The sequence below is a fragment of the Pelophylax lessonae genome, assembly GCF_965119305.1.
Source record: "Pelophylax lessonae genome assembly, chromosome: 2".
In the NCBI taxonomy this organism is placed as follows: Eukaryota; Metazoa; Chordata; class Amphibia; order Anura; family Ranidae; genus Pelophylax; species Pelophylax lessonae.
In genome coordinates this window covers 721,571,741-721,589,811 of record NC_138769.1, presented here as the reverse complement: position 1 = coordinate 721,589,811, position 18,071 = coordinate 721,571,741, and positions in this window count along the sequence as shown.

The following is an 18,071-nucleotide window of genomic DNA, read 5'->3' as shown; positions in this document are numbered from 1 at the left end:
GGAAAAATCTCATGCTGGATATCTATACTGGTATGGACTTGGTATGTGTTAGGATAATATGGACTGGGTAATGTGTTAGGATCTATACTGGTATGGACTGGGTAATGTGTTAGGATCTATACTGGATGGACTGGGTAATGTGTTAGGATCTATACTGGTATGGACTGGGTAATGTGTTAGGATCTATACTGGTATGGACTGGGTAATGTGTTAGGATCTATACTGGATGGACTGGGTAATGTGTTAGGATCTATACTGGTATGGACTCTGTAATGTGTTAGGATGGTATGTACTGGGTAATGTGTTAGGATCTATACTGGTATGGACTGGGTAATGTGTTAGGATCTATACTGGTTTAGACTAGGTAATGTGTAGGATGGTATGGACTGGGTAATGTGTTAGGATCTATACTGGTATGGACTGGGTAATGTGTTAGGATCTATACTGGTATGGACTGGGTAATGTGTTAGGATCTATACTGGTATGGACTGGGTAATGTGTAGGATGGTATGGACTGGGTAATGTGTTAGAATCTATACTGGTATGGACTGGGTAATGTGTTAGGATCTATACTGGTATGGACTGGGTAATGTGTAGGATGGTATGGACTGGGTAATGTGTTAGGATCTATACTGGTATGGACTGGGTAATGTGTTAGGATTTATACTGGTATGGACTGGGTAATGTGTTAGGATCTATACTGGTATGGACTGGGTAATGTGTTAGAATCTATACTGGTATGGACTGGGTAATGTGTTAGGATCTATACTGGTATGGACTGGGTAATATGTTAGGATCTATACTGGTATGGACTGGGTAATATGTTAGGAAGGAAAGTATGTCACATTTCCCTTTTCAATTTCCTGTAATTCTCTCTTTATGAAGTAGACCCTATAATCTGATAAGTAGGCGGATATTAATTATGTGGAGTGGGTGGAGCTTCAGGGAAGTGGGTGTGGTAAGTAATTGGCAGCTGCACTGCAAGTGTCCCTGGAAATATTTTTAAAATGTTGGCAACTATGCAAAGGTCCACTACTCAATGAGTCCCATTTCTGCCCTGGGGCCCCTGCTGAAGTGATGGGGTCTGGGCTCGGCACAGAAGTGATGGGGTCTGGGCTTGGCACAGAAGTGATGGGGTCTGGGCTCGGCACAGAAGTGATGGGGTCTGGGCTTGGCACAGAAGTGATGGGGTCTGGGCTCGGCACAGAAGTGATGGGGTCTGGGCTTGGCACAGAAGTGATGGGGTCTGGGCTCGGCACAGAAGTGATGGGGTCTGGGCTCGGCACAGAAGTGATGGGGTCTGGGCTTGGCACAGAAGTGATGGGGTCTGGGCTCGGCACAGAAGTGATGGGGTCTGGGCTTGGCACAGAAGTGATGGGGTCTGGGCTCGGCACAGAAGTGATGGGGTCTGGGCTTGGCACAGAAGTGATGGGGTCTGGGCTCGGCACAGAAGTGATGGGGTCTGGGCTCGGCACAGAAGTGATGGGGTCTGGGCTCGGCACAGAAGGGCTGGATCTACCCCCATCGGCGTCCCTGTCTTCCATACTTATGTGGACCCAATCATTCAGGTCCGACCACAGGAGCCCTCTCTACTTGTATGTAAATATGGTACAGCAAACATGCATAAAATGTAAACGTCGCATCAAAAAAATTCTTTGGGTCAATGCAAAATACAAGCTCACTAAAAATACTCTCCATTCAAAGAAACAAAAGTACGCTTATAACAGAAAGTATTGTAAACCGGAAATGAATGATATTTAGCTTGCTGAGGCCCCGTGTATCGTAAGGACCGGGTCTATTTCTGACATTTGTTGTTTATAAGTTAAAATCAGTATTTTTTTGCTAGAAAATGACTTGGAACCCCCAAATATTATATATATATATTTTTTTAGCAGAGACCCTACAAAATAAAATGAAGATCATTGCATTATTTTATATCACACCGCGATCTTAAAAAAGCAAATTTTTGGGGAAAAAATACACTTTTTTGAATAAAAAAATAAGAAATAAGTAAAGTTAGTCCACTTTTTTTTATAAAATGTGAAAGATGATGTTACAATGAGTAAATAGATACCCAACATGTCATGCTTCAAAATTGCGCACACTCGTGGAATGGTGACAAACTACGGTACTTAAAAATCTCCATAGGAGACGCTATAAATTTTTTTACAGGTTACCAGTTTAGAGTTACAGAGGAGGTCTAGGGCTCAAATTATTGCTCTCACTCTAGCGATTGCGGGGATACGTCACATGTGTGGTTTGAACGCCGTTTACATATGTGGGCACAACTTGCGTATACGTTTGCTTCTGCGCACAAACTCAGAGGGAAATTATTTTTTGATTTCATTTTTAATTTTATTTTTACACTGTCCCTTTAAAAAAAAATGTGATCACTTTTATTCCTAATAAATGGAATGTAAACATCCCCTGTAATAGAAATAAGCATGACAGGACCTCTTTAATGAGAGATGTGGGGTCAGAAAGACCTCAGATCTCTCATTTACACATAACAGCAAAAAAAAAAAAAAGTCATTTTACTTTTACTATTAAAAAAATTGTCCCTTTAAGGCCGTTGGGCAGAAGTGACGTTTAACGTCGCTCCGGTCCTCCAGGGGCATAGAGTTGAGTGGGGGCCATCTTGCCCTCACGCAGCTTCCTACCCATCCCCCCAGCAGATCATTTCCCCCACTACTGACGTCGGGAAATGACCGGGAAGCGGCGGGGGGGGGGGGGGGTGCTGGGGGTTGGGTCCTCACCCGCTGCTCATAAAAGTGATCCCGTGGCGATTTCAGATCGCCTGCTGTGTAAAAAAAATACCAGGGTTATGGCAGCTTGCTTCTGTCATAACCCCATTATTTAATGTCAAAATACTGACGTAAATATACGGTGGGCGGTGGTTAAAAAATATATTTTTACATTTTTTTTTTTATTTGTTGCCTCTCAGTTCTGCTGATCTCCTGCAGCCTCTTTGAAGCTGCTTCTTGTCTACATGCATTTCTTAGAGGACATGCATTTCTCGGGGCGGGTCTTCTGATGGTGACAACAGTAAAGAGCCAATGACATAGGTTATTTACCATGTGATCCGCTGTGTCCAATCACAGCCGATCACACGTAAACTAATGCCGGTTATCAGTCAGTGTCTGAGGAAAGGAAAGCCGATAACCAGCTTTCCAATTACAGGGGACATTTACACTGATTATCAGTGCCTTGATTATCAATGCAGCCCCATCAGTGCAGCATACTGGTGCAACCCCATCAGTGCAGCATAGCAGTGCCCATCAGTGCAGCATATCGATGCAACCCCATCAGTGCAGCATAACAGTACCCATCAGTGCAGCACATTGATGCAACCCCATCAGTGAAGTATATCGATGCAACCCCATCAGTGCAGCATTTTGGTGCAACCCCATCAGTGCAGCATATCAGTGCCCATCAGTGCAGCATATCGATGCAACCCCATCAGTGCAGCATATCAATGCAACCCCATCAGTGCAGCATATCAGTGCCCATCAGTGCAGAGTATCAGTGCCCATCAGTGCAGCACATTGCTGCAACCCCATTAGTGAAGTATATTGATGCAACCCCATCAGTGCAGCATATCAGTACCCATCAGTGCAGCATATCAATGCAACTCCATCAGTGCAGCATATCAGTGCCCATCAGTGCTGCATATCAGTGCCCATCAGTGCAGCAAATCAGTGCCCATCAGTGCAGCATATTGGTGCAACCCCATCAGTGCAGCATATCAGTTCCCATCAGTGCAGCATATCAGTGCCCATCAGTGCAGCATATCAGTGTCCATCAGTGCCCATCAATGCAACATATCAGTGCCCATCAGTGTAGCATATCGATGCAACCCCATCAGTGCAGCATATCAGTGCCTATCACTACAGCATATCGGTGCAACCCCATCAGTGCAGCATATCAGTGCCTATCACTACATCATATCGGTGCAACCCCATCAGTGCAGCATATCAGTGCCTATCACTACATCATATCGGTGCAACCCCATCAGAGCAACATATCATCATCCTCATCAGTACCCATCAGTGCCCCCATCAGTGCCCCTATCACTGCCCACCAGTGCAGCCTCATCAGCACACATCAGTGAAGGAAAAAAATTACCTATTTACAAAATTGTATAACAGAAATTAAGAAAAACTTTTTTTTTTCAAAATTTTCTGTCTTTATTTATAGCGAAAAAAATAAAAAACCCAGGGGTGATTAAATAACACCAAAAGAAAGATCACTCTGTCTCAAAATTTTTTTACAAATGTCATATGGGTACAGCGCGGCATGACTGCGCAATTGTGTGACAGCGCTGAAAGCTGGAAATGGGGTGAAAGTGTCCGGTATTGAAGTGGTTAATGAAAGCTGCAGATTTACAAAGATTGAAAAGAGCTTTGAAGTGACATTAATATATTAAATCTTCTATGAGGTTTGGGGGGCTGGGTTTATAGGGATTTTATGATTTATGATACACTCCGGATCCGCTTTTCTTTTCTATTTTCTGAAATTGGAGTGATTTAACGTTTGTCATGTTCTAAGCGTAGGAAGCCGTATACTCCTCCCGGAGAGGTTCCGGTATATATTTAGCCGCACGGACACGATGCTCCTTTGTGAAGTTCAAGTGCCTAATATTAGTCATGTGACCCGCTCCAGCTGTCTGCTGTGTGTATCAGCGGTGGCCTGTATGTGCGGAGTCCGTAAACAGGAACCGGTCTGATCCAGTCCTGTCCCAGCCACTGTTATCGGTATTATGGGAATGCCACGGTCACATTATGCAGCACCAGAAAAAGGCAGACTGCTAAGAACACGCTCCAGGAAAACCTAATAGTTTTCATAAAGCTGGAGGTCAGATTTCATGGTCCTGATGGTTGGGTTGGGAAGAGACAATTCTTGGTGTCCCGTTCAGACAGGAAGTTCTTTCTATGTCCTGGTGAGGTGTCACCGATTCTCTGCTTCCTCTGACACCGTTCCTGTGGATGGGGAAGGACATTCGTCATCATCCTTCCAAACCTATACCTTAACCACTTCAATGCCGGGCACTTTCACCCCCTTCCTGCCCAGGCCAATTTTCAGCTTTTAGCCCTGTTGCATTTTGAATGACAATTGCGCGGTCATGCAACATTGTACATAAACCAAATTTATGTCATTTTTTTCCCCACAAATAGAGCTTTCTTTTGGTGGTATTTGATCACCACAAGGTTTTTCTTTTTTGCTGAACAAACAGAAAAATACCGAAACGTTTGAAAAAAAAAAAAAATGTTCTTGTTTATGTTATAAAATTATGTAAATAAATATATTTTTTTCTGCACTAATTAGGCCGCAGTGACAGGCACTGATGAGGAGGCACTGATGGGGTGGCACTGATGATGAGGCACTAATATGCAGCACTGATGGGCACTGATAGGCGGCACTGATGGGCAATGGTATGTGGCACTGATAGGTAGCACTGATATGCAGCATTGGTGGGCACTGGTAGGCGGCATTGATGAGGAGGCACCGGTGGGGTGGCACTGATGGGGTGGCACTGATGATGAGGTGTTAATATGCAGTACTGATGGGCACTGATATGCGGCACTAACATGCAGCACTGATGGGCACTGATATGTGGCACTGATAGGTAGCACTGATATGCAGCATTGGTGCTCACTGATAGGCGGCACTGATATGCACTGATAGGTGGAACTGATAGGCAGCACTGATATGCAGCATTGGTGGGCACTGATAAGGAGGCACCGGTGGGGTGGCACTGATAGAGTGGCACTTATTATGAGGCACTAATATGCAGTACTGATGGGCCCTGATATGCGGCACTAATATGCAGCACTGATGGGCACTGATAGGCGACACTAATATGCAGCACTGATGGGCACTGATATGGGACACTGATAGGTAGTACTGATATGCAGCATTGGTTCTTACTGATAGGCGGCACTGATGTGCACTGATAGGCGGCACTGATAGGCATAGGTGGGCGGCACTGATAGATGGCAATGATGGGCGGCACTGATAGATGGCAATGATGGACAGCAGTGATGAGGGCACTGACAGGCTCCCTGAGCACTGATTGGCATCCCTGGTGGCATGGGTGGGCATCCCTGGTTGTCATGGGTGGGCACAAACTGAGGAATGACGATCAACGGCACTTCCTATTTACTATGGGACCAGCTGCGATTGGACACAGCTGGTCACATGGTAAAGAGCCTACGTCATTATGCTCTTTACCGGGATCGGAGAGTGACAAACCGCATCACCGATCGCCTCTCTGCGCAACAACCGGGGGCGCGCAGAGCGCACTATCCTGCTGGATGTGATATGACGGCCAGTCAGGATAGTGCAAACACTTTGCCGCCTTCATTTTGCTATATGGCAGGCGGCAAGTGATTAAAGAACCACTCCAACTGAACAAGGGACTCAGCACACTCATGCAGGAGCAGAGCTGATGCTTTACAGGATGGGGCATTTTCCTGGTTCAAAGCTCGGCTCATTAAAGGCTTTTACAATGATTGCTGCAAAGACTGAAAACCAGAGATCAGTGCGACCCCGGGATTGCACCGCTGTCATCTCAATAAGCTGCCATACTCTGCTCAGTGATGGAGTCCCTATCCTGCTGCTTTACACAGAGATACGTATTCCATAAATTCATAATGCCATTATAGAGGAATAAAAGTGATACAGTGCCTTGAAAAAGTATTTATACCCCTTGAAATGTTCCACATTTCGTCATGTTACAATCAAAAAATGTAAATGTATTTTATTGGGATTTTATGTGATAGACCGACACAAAGTGGCACATTATTGTGAAATGGAAGGGAAATGATAAATAGTTTTCCAAATTTGTTTACGAAGAAATATGTGAAAAATGTGGTGTGCATTTGTATTCACCCCCTGTACTCTGATACCCCTATTTCCTCCGATTTCAGTTCTGAGGCGATACAGAAAAACGCGTTGACCTACGGAGGTGACTCCCACACACAGAGACCCCCTTTTTGGGGATTACTACCCAATACTACCCAGACAATACTTTGTAGAACCGCCTTTCCCTGCAATTACAGCTGCAAGTCTTTTTGGGGATGTCTCTACCAACTTTGCACATCTAGAGAGGGACATTTTTGCCCATTCTTCTTTGTATAATAGCTCAAGCTCTTTCAGATTGGATGGAGAGGGTCTGTGAACAGCAATATTCAAGTCTTGCCACAGATTCTCTATTGGATTTAGGTCTGGACTTTGACTGGGTCATTCTAACACATGGATATGTTTTGATCTAAACCAGGGGTGGGGAACCATTTTTCTGCCAAGGGCCATTTGGATATTTATAACATCATTCGGGGCCGTTAAAAATTATCAACTTAAAAATGAGCCTTTAATATTTGGTCAAACATTTAATTAACTCACCCCTATTGTGATAGCTGGAACTGCTTCTGTTTGGTGAGGTGTGTAATGTTAGCTGGTATTGATGATGTTGCTACTTGCAACTGGTTTTCCAGGTTTGCGTCAGCCAGTCCGAAGCGCAGTCGACTCTTTGCTGGCTGGCTGGTACTCCTGGTGGTTACTACTGGCTGGTACTGCTGGTGGGAAATTCTGGATGATACTGCTGGTAGGTACTGCTGGTGGGTACTGTTGACTGGTACTGCTGACTGGTACTGCTGGTGGGTACTGCTGGCTGGTACTGCTGTGGGTTCTGCTGGTGGGTACTGCTGCTGGGAAATGCTGGCTGGTACTGCTGGTGGGAGATGCTGGCCTGAGACACATGATGACATCAACGGAGCGAGAGCGTGAGCCGCGCTGGAGGAAGCATGCTGCAGAGCCGATGTCTCTACCAGCTTTGCACATCTAGAGAGGGACATTTTTGCCCATTCTTCTTTGCATAATAGCTCAAGCTCTGTCAGATTGGATGGAGAGCGTCTGTGAACAGCAATTTTCAAGTCTTGCCACAGATTCTCAATTGGATTTAGGTCTGGACTTTGACTGGGTCATTCTAACACATGAATATGCTTTGATCCAAACCAGGGCTGGGGAACCATTTTTCTGCCAAGGGCCATTTGGATATTTATGACATTATTTCTGGGGCCGTACAAAATGATCAACTTTAAAAAACGAGCCTGTTATAGGTGATCAAACATTTAATTAACTCACCCCTATTGTGATAGCTGGAACTGCTTCTCTTTGGTGAGGTGTGTGATGTTAGCTGGTATTGATGATGATGCTACTCGCAACTGGTTTTCCAGGTTTGCGTCAGTCAGTCTGGAGCGCAGTCGACTCTTTGCTGGTTGGCTGGTACTGCTGGCTGGTACTGCTGATGGTTACTGCTGGCTGGTACTGCTGGTGGGAAATGCTTGCCGGTACTGCTGGTGGGTACTACTGGCTGGTACTGCTGGTGGTTACTGCTGGCTGGTACTGCTGGCTGGTTCTGCTGGATGGTACTGCTGGTGGGTACTGCTGGCTGATACTGCTGTGGGTACTGCTGGCTGGTACTGCTGGTGGGAAATGCTAGCTGGTACTGCTGGTGGGTACTGCTGGTGGGTACTGCCAGTGGGTACTGCTGGCTGGTACTGCTGGTGGATACAGCTGGCTGGTACTGCTGCTGGGAAATGCTGGCCCGAGACACATGATGACATGTGCCATGGGTGGCTGGACCAAATGATTTTGTAGGCCCACGTACGGCCCAATGCCGTATGGATCATTTTTTTTTTTCTTTCAACACACTGGTTGAATTTAAAAAAAAAAGAATGTATAGATAGACCAACAGCTGCATACAATGTAGTACCTCTCAGTGCTTTTTTTTAGCTGGGACAAAGTACAGATTCCAAAAAAAAAATAAAAAATTTGGAGTTAGGACCACAGAACACAGAGGAGCCTTGACATAAGCACTGCGGCTTTTATGTATATTTGCAAATGTGTGCAACTAAACCCTCTGTCTTTGACATGAATTTTTAGGGCTTTTTTTTTTTGCAGGCTAGCTGGTAGGTGTGCTGGGAAATGTCTTGTTGTTTATAATGCTGGCCATCCACGTATAAATTTTTGTTTGGAAATTTTTGTTTTAAGAAAGTTTTTTGATTTTTCTAATGTGGGATCAAATCGATGTCTGTTTTCGACTGCAGTGACGGGAAAATTGGAAGGGGCAGGAAAGAAAACTTTTCTTGGTCAACAAATTTATAGGCAGTGTATGTTGGTTATCCCTCAGAAACTAAATTCATTTTAAAATTTAATGTTAAAAGCAAAAGACAATTTTCGAACGATATTTGTCCATTTATCGAATGTTCAAAGAATTGTCGTACGAATGTTCTACAAATGTTCTCATCCAAAAATCTATAGGTGTATGGCCAGCATTCGTTTTCGTTTCTTCCCCTGTATTGCTTTAGAGACCATAGTACAGAACGAGGATCGGATGCTGAATATTTCTTTATTGATTTTTTTTTTTCACAAACATCAAAATTCCATTTCAAGTTTTAATTTGAAACAAAAAACAGAAGAGTTATGGAATGATTAGGAATCAAACATGAAATACATTAAAGCAAGAACACATTTCATGAATACAGTACATTAACCACTTCTGGACCGGAAGGATTTCCCCCTTAATGACCAGGCCATTTATTGCGATTCTGCACTGCGTTACTTTAAAAGACAATTGCGCAGTCATGCGACGCTGTACCCAAATAAAATTGATGTCCTTTTTTTTACCCCCCTCAAATAGAGCTTTATTTTGTTGTTACTGTATTTGATCACCTCTGCAATTTTTATTTATTGCGCTATAAACAAAAAAACAGTGACAATTCCGAAAAAAAAACAAACAATATTTTTCACATTCTGCTATAGAACATTCCCAAAAAGAAATGTAAAAATGAAATTTTTCATCCTTTAGGCCAATTTGTTTTCTGCAACATATTGTTTGGTTAAAAAAAAAAATCCCAATAAGCATATTTTGATTGCTTTGTGCAAAAGTTATCGCCTCTACAAACTAGGAGAAAGATTTCTGTCATTTTTATTTATTTTTTTTTTTTACTAGTAACTTGCGGCAATCTGCGATTTTTTAGCGGTACTGCGACATTGCGGCGGACAGATCGGACCCCTAACTGACATTTTTGACACTTTTGGGGGGGACCAATGACATTAATACAGTAATCAGTGCTAAAAATATGCACTGTTATTGTAATAATGACACTGGCAGGGAAGGGGTTAACCCAGGGGCGATCAAAGGGTTAAGTGTGAGCCTAGGGGGGTGTTTTCTAACTGTATGGGGGAGGGACTTGTGAAATGATCATAGAGACCCGTGTTCTTATATAGGAGTATAACAGGCGCTCTGTGTTCATTCCAGAGAGAACAACGGTCTGCTGTATTTACAACAGCAGACCATTGTTCTCTCTCCACGGGGAGCGATCGTGGGTGCCTGGCGGCAATCACGGCCGCAGGCCTCATGGATCTGCTTTCCTGCTGCCTAATGGTGGCGGCGTGTGCTTCCAGGTGTGCTCCCGCGCAGGGCCGTGCTAGACTATTTTACGCCCTAGGCAAGACCAGCTACTTGCGCCCCCCCCCCAAAAAAAAATAAAAAGGAAGGGGTTAAAAACTTCTCTATGTCCTACCCAGTGATCCTGATCTGATGGTTCCTCCATGTTATGCTGTCATACCCAGTGACCCCAATGTTCCTATATGTCACCCCAGGGGCCCCTGATGTTCCTCCATGTCATACCTGGAGAGACCATGATGTTTTTCCATGTCACACCTGGGGACCCTGATGTTCCTCCATGTCACACCTGGGGACCTCAATTCCTCATGGCACACTTGGTGACCCCGAACCCCTGTTACACCCGGTGACCCCTATCCCCCATGTTACACCGGGGTACTCTCATTCCCCATGGCACATCTGGTGACCCCAATTTCCCGGATCCCTTGTTCTGGGGACACTCACTGGGTGGTATGAAGAGAGTGGCCTGCACTCTCCTCTTCTTCACTGTGATTCCTTTTCCCAGGACGCTCCTCTCCTGGACCACAGTGCTCACCACAGCTCCAACAGGCTCCTGGTGGAGGAAGAAGCAGCAGTCAGAGAGCTCCGCACCTCCTTCATCACCAACATCCTCAGACCATTCCGTTGCCTCGTCGCTTCTGCTCCAGTAAAGGTTTCGCCCTCCAGTGCCGAGCTCCGGCTCAGGTTCAGCTCTCCTCTGCTCCCTGCTTAATACCGTCCCAGAGAAAAGACGACTGCCCACCAGCTCAGTGCAGAGAATCACTTCCTGCCTGGGGTTTAGGCCGCTCAGCTCCAGCTGAAGAGGATCATCATGCAGGCAGCACTCTGGTGGGCTCCCTTCCTGCCTTCTGGGGCCCCCCCCCAAAGCCAAGGCTTGGTAGTTCCGCCACTGCCCCAGACACCTGGCATCTTCCTATGTCCCTTCTTCCTCCCCCACTGCCGCCCCTCCCCTTAGCTCACAAGGATCATTAATAAAGGAGAGAGAGTGCTGACTCCTGGCTGTGCCCCTAGGGGGCAATGCGCCCTAGGCGGCTGCCTAGTTTGCCTAGTGGAAGCATCGGCCCTGCTCCCGCGAACCGCCATACAGGTACGGCGGTTTGCACAGCCGAGCAAGCCTGCCGCAGTATTCTGAATAACCCCAACTGTTACAAAAGAATATCACCAGTTATGATTAACGCCTTTAATGAAGATTTCAACATAATACTAGACAAAGCCCTCAATGCAGGGATAATTACGGAAACCCTATGGAATTTCATGAAGATTAAACATCCACGAACACCAACCTTCTACGCCCTCCCCAAGGTACATAAAAACAAAATAAACCCACCAGGCAGACCTATAGTCTCAGGAAATGGAAATATCACTGAGACTACAAGTCAGGTAATTGACGCACACCTAAAACCGTACGTCACCAACCTACCTTCATACATCAAGGACACGGTACACCTCCTTCAAATCTTGGAAGATATGATTATACCAGAAACAGCATTCCTTATTACAGTTGACGTAGAATCGCTGTATAATAATATCCCACACAAAAAAGGAATAGATATTATTAAAAAAACACTAAGTCAAAGAAGTGACCGTGAAAGTAAATTTAATGAATTCATCACCCAGATGTTGGAATATATTCTTAATCATAACTACTTCACCTTTGATGGGAATTACTATTTGCAGACATGTGGCGTAGCGATGGGCACAAGTTGTGCCCCATCCTACGCCAACATATATCTGGGAGACTGGGAAAGAGAATTTCTAAACAATGAAGAAAACCGTATGTATACCGACCATATACTATTATGGCAAAGATATCTGGACGATATCCTGATCGTATGGGATGGACCAGAAGAAAAAATAAAAGGATGCCTAAATAAAATGAATACCAACAATCATAACATGTTTTTTACATCAAATTATAGCAATACAAAAGTAGCATTTCTGGACACCTGGATAATAAAAGATGAAATTGGCCAAATACAGACAACACTTTACAGGAAGGAGACTGCAGGAAATACTATCCTACATGCCTCCAGCTTTCACCCCACACCCCTTAAAAGAGCTATTCCATATAGCCAATACCTGAGACTTAAAAGAAACTGTAAAGCCGATCAAGACTTCCAACAGGAAGCAAGACTCCTAACGGAAAGACTCATCCAAAGGGGATACACAAAAAGTACCCTCAGAAAAGCTTACAATAAGGCCAATATACAATCAAGACAAGAAATCCTATTCAAAAAGAAAGAGAAAAAAACTACGAAGGAAAGTGACAATACCAGGATTATAATGAGATATACTAACGAATATCCAAAGATCAAAAGGATACTACAAAAACACTGGCCTATACTTAAAGAAGATCCTACATTACAACATCTTATACCAGATACCCCAAGGATTACATACCGAAAAGCTGGCTCCCTACAACAGAACCTCACGCATAGCGAATATAAAGAGGGAAGCAGGAAAGACCCCTGTAAGGCCAAAGGCACATTCCCCTGTGGAAGTTGCGCCCAATGTAAGGTCATCCAAAAATGTACTGATACAATACTCCCCAACGGTGAAGAATTCAGACCCAAACACTTCGTTAATTGTAGGACTAGAGGAGTAATATACCTCATGCGCTGCGAATGTGGATCATATTACATTGGCAAAACCAAACAAGAGATGGGAAAGAGAATAAACAAACATATAAACAGTATGGAGCTATGCAACCCCTATCTCCCTTTGGGGAGACACGTAATATATCAACACGGCTATAAAATGCCCAAAGTGACATTTATTGCTCTTGAGAGAATACATATTCCACACAGGGGAGGAGACTGGAACAAAAGACTCCTCCAAATAGAAACAAGATGGATACAACATTTAAAGGCAACCAGACCACCAGGCCTAAACGAGATCGTAAGTTTCCGTCCCTTCCTTGAGGGTTTCGCCTCGGGAAAAACTGACTGAATATGATAATAGATACCCATTTTTCCCAAAAAGGAAGTATTCTCATCCATTCACCAAATTCTTGTACATAGTCCTGCTAACCTAAAAACAATGTGACACCCACCCCACAGGATACTCTCCCATAGAGATACCTGACCATGAAGGAACCTCTTACCCAGGTTCATCAAAACAAAATAAAAAACCCCCTCACCACCCCCTCCCTCCCTTTTATCTTATTCCATCTACTATTTATTATCCTTTATGCATTTATATATCTTCTATTTTATTTTTATTTAATATTTTTTATTTTTCTTATTATTTACTATCCCCCACCATTATTATCCCTATATTATCCCTTTTCCCTCCCTCTTCCCAGAATATACCCCAAGCCTGATTACCCCCATATAAACCAGAGAATTATACTCTTGAAACTGCTGTTAAAACTAACTTTGTTTTCCATTTATTCTTCTTGCTCTATTACTTGCGTATATATGACTCATTATGTGACATCAATGTTTGATTTCCTTCAATTATATGATTACTCTGTTTGTTTACTTGAACCTCATATCAGCCTGGATAAAATCGCACCCGGCACGGTAAGCCCCTGGACAACCAGGGGTTAAGATGGAACACTGGGACATACCATCTTCCACATCAAGATCCCCCTCCCAGGGATCTTGGTTCCTCCTCTCCGTGTCGGCGGCCAATACGCAATGACGGACCTCGGGATGCGCGCGCACCTTCGGGCGCATGCGCAGTAACCCGGACCGCGCCAATTGCGTAATCTAGCCGAGTACGTGCGGGACCCATTGCGCCTGCGCGACAGGCTTTATAAGGCCGGGGAACCAACGTCTCCCCACGATCCCCTCACACTGAAGGGACTGGAGAGACTGAATGGCAGCACGAGGAAGCAACCACTAAACAGTAAGTCCTTTAAGGATGATCCATCATCCACTGGAAATACCACAAGTCACTGGAATAATAAAATCAGCACTTTTTAGCTCACTGGACTCTATGTGTATATATATCATTTATCTTACATATAACCTCTCACCAACAGTAACTATGACTACCATATACTAATGATTGTGCGGGAGGAAAAAGGTCTCCTTTACTACATACGATATAAGAGTAAGTGTATATGCTCACACCGGTATACTCGTGCATACGTATGCATGCATACATGTATGCACATATGTGCACATATGAGTGTACGTGTGTAGAGACACTCTAACAAAATAACCTGGAATGTCTTTCAGAAAAACCTAATACTATAATATAAAAAAGGAAAAACCTTCAAAAAAACTATCAACTAAAAGGGGAAAAGTTACTTCTACTGTAAGTACCCCACCTAAAAAATCAACAAAAAACCCATTTCACCATCCTGCACAATCATTAAACATTATATATATGTATTCTCAGATCCATTCATCATAAGAATAGGATATTACCTCCCACATTCCAACTTCAAAATTGGAAGACAACAATACAGTAAGTCATATACCTACCTTCAAACCTAATACAATACACATCAAACAAACAATATATAACGCATATATATATATATATCCCTCAGACTGCACCATAGTGGTTCCTGTTGCGAATCCATCCAGGCAAAAGGAGGCTCACAGAAATAAACAGAAAAAGTATGTATATACGAATTAACAAATACTAAGTCAAAAAATACTTTATTAAAATACAAAAGACTCAAACAACATCTATCACTATCTTTACAGAATAGTGATAACCCAAAGCCCTTGAAAAAGGCTACCCCATAGCCGAAACGCGTCGGAAATACGCTTTGGACTCACAGTTGGATCTCTGTGAAACTTTTTCAAGCAACACGCCTGAAAAAACAGAGAGCAACGTCCAAAATAAAAGTCACTTTTTCACCTATGTCACGGATATTCTCCAAAACTTTCCTTCCTTTTTAAACACCACTTGGGTCTATAACCCAAAACACATACGCACTGGATATATGTATCATTGTCAACAATATTGTATATAAAATAAACCTTGACTATTTTTTACAAATCGTGTATAAACTCACTTGCCCGTAAAAGTCCCACCCCCTCTTCTTTGACTTGAGGCATCAAACAAAAATTACCCCTCTAGATACACAGGGACGGAGGCAAAAAACTACTACTCTGCTATAGGATCAAAACAAAAGCCTGCCGCAGTATATCAGTGGCGGGCAGTCAGCAAGTGGTTAGGGTTGACTAACTAAAGGTACATAGACTGGGCACTTTGTAAGAGCAGTTACACCAGAGCTTAGTAAATGAGGGGAAGCTCTGCTGACTTCCATCATCCAATCATGTGCAAGCAAAAATGCTGTTTTTTTGGATTTCCCTTGCATGTGATTGGGTATTTTTTGCACAGTGAAGCTTCACCTCATTTACTAAGCTCTGGAGCAACTGCACTTTAACGTGCACTGTTTATTTTGCACTATCTATTTGCCTTTAGTATGTCAACCCCATTGTATCAGTATTTGGTCCTTATACTGTATATCTTGTTTCTGGTTTTCCCCTTCCGTTATGAGGAAGACTGGACTATCATTATGTGCTGTTGCCATTGTCCGTTTGTTGACCATGTATTATGATGGTTGCCCATGTGATGACCACCTTCTGTCACAATTGCTGCCAAAATTACCTATGTTTTATAGTATATTATAACTGAATCCCCTGCAAGCCTTTTACTAATAGACTACACCCCTACAAATTGGCCTCATCCCACATTCTCCGCTTAGGGGTCTCAGACATAAGAGTTACAAAAATTTCCATGTGTATTTATGGCCAACGTAACCTCACATGGAGGGAGTTTCCTTCCACTGGGTTATAAGAAGTCTACATCTGATAACATTTATATAGTCATGTTTTTCTGACAACTGGTGTACAGTCGCCATATGCCCTTTGCCCACTTTCATGCCCTTTGCGCACATGACTTTACGCCTGAAAAGTTAATATTTAATGTTTAAAATGCTTATAAAGAAATCAGTTACTTTGGCAGGAAAGGGTTGTTCACGGCCTAGGTATGCATGGTATTTAAGGGAACACCAGTAAATGCTATAGATGATAGTATTGGTAGGCAGTGACAGCCACCTTAATTTGTACCTAAAGCCAATAAGTTTGGATAGCATATGGAAGGGTTGGAACTTGGAACCCCTGTCAGGTTTATATAACAGCCACAACCTGCTGTGGAGCTATCCTTTGCACATTATACTCCTGTCTTAATCCACCATTTATTCAACTCCAACTTTTATCAATACATTTTAAGCACCCTATGACCCATGAAATATGTTGGATATTTGTTTTGGACAGATCAATTCTAAGTATGGTGTTCCATCCTGGTTCCTTTGGTTCCTATCAGAAATGTCCATACAGAACCCTCAGTCAGGGCTGCCATCAGGGGGGTACAGCCCATACAGATGTAGAGGGCCCGGGCGTCCCGGGGGGCCCAGTCCCTCGGGATGCCCCGTGCTCCAAGTTGGCACCTATTTTGTTCCTTTCCTCCCCTACACTGACAACTAGTCCCGACTCCTGCTGGTGACACCTGCTGCACTGGCTCCTGACTCCCATCCTGCCGCTGGCCACCGCTGTCAAAATTATTGGTTGCTAGGACCGCCTGGCAACCTAGCAACCAATCATATGCATTCACAGGCCCCCACAGAGGAGGAGGATGTAACCTGGTGGTCAGGCCCGGAGGGCCCCGGCCTAAAGCTGTGTAAGGGGTCCCAAAATTTCTGATGGCTGCCCTGCCCTCAGTATACTGTATGTGAACTGGCTGTCTATTGCTCAACAAATTGTAAGACCCCCATGCTATCCTGTGTGAGCAGACTTTCATTTCGAACCCAGCACCATGAGCCTGCCTCTTTAAGGTTTTAATTTCTGTTTGTGTCCCCACAGGTTCACCTTCTCTATTTACCCTGAAAACAATTCCCACCTGGGCACAAAGTGAGGGCAAATCCAAAATTGTGAGTTGTCTCCAGAACAAGAATGGAGGAGGAATCTCACAATAAGGATACCTGGTCAGATTTCCCTATTTTGAAGGGATTTACCTAGGTGCAATGCTTCTTCTCCAGGTTAAGTCTTTTTCAGCTACGACATGGTGAGGAGGATAGGAGGCCATACAGAGGAACACAAACTTTGCATACATATCTGACACTTCGGGGCAGTGTAACATTTCACTCAATGTGTGTGCACCAGTGTAGCTTTTTCTAAAATTGAAATTACAATTTTGCTTTTCTGGGCCAATTACATACAATAAATACCTAGGGGGCAAACTTTTAAAGCAATGGATGGATACCAAAGATTTACTAGTGGTGAATCAACCATTTAAAACACCTACACCAGGAAGATGTACCTTCAATAAGGTTTTCGGATTCAGAAATCACTGTTTTTTGCATATGCCCTATAGTTTTCTTTAATATAGACTGTTGTCTGTTATGGTAAACCTGTTAGTACCTGAGCAGGCTCCAGAAGTACAATGAAGGAGCAAGCTTTGCTTGGACATACGTTTACATGCAGTGTTCAGTGCTCTGGATACCCCAAATCCTGGGGTGTTGTAATAAACAAGCGTAAAGATTTTCTTAAATCCCACCCCTCCTCCTCCTGGTCAATCACTATGATGGATGGGCCTTGCTGCTCCATAAGAATGTTAAAGAAGTTAGAAGAGAATG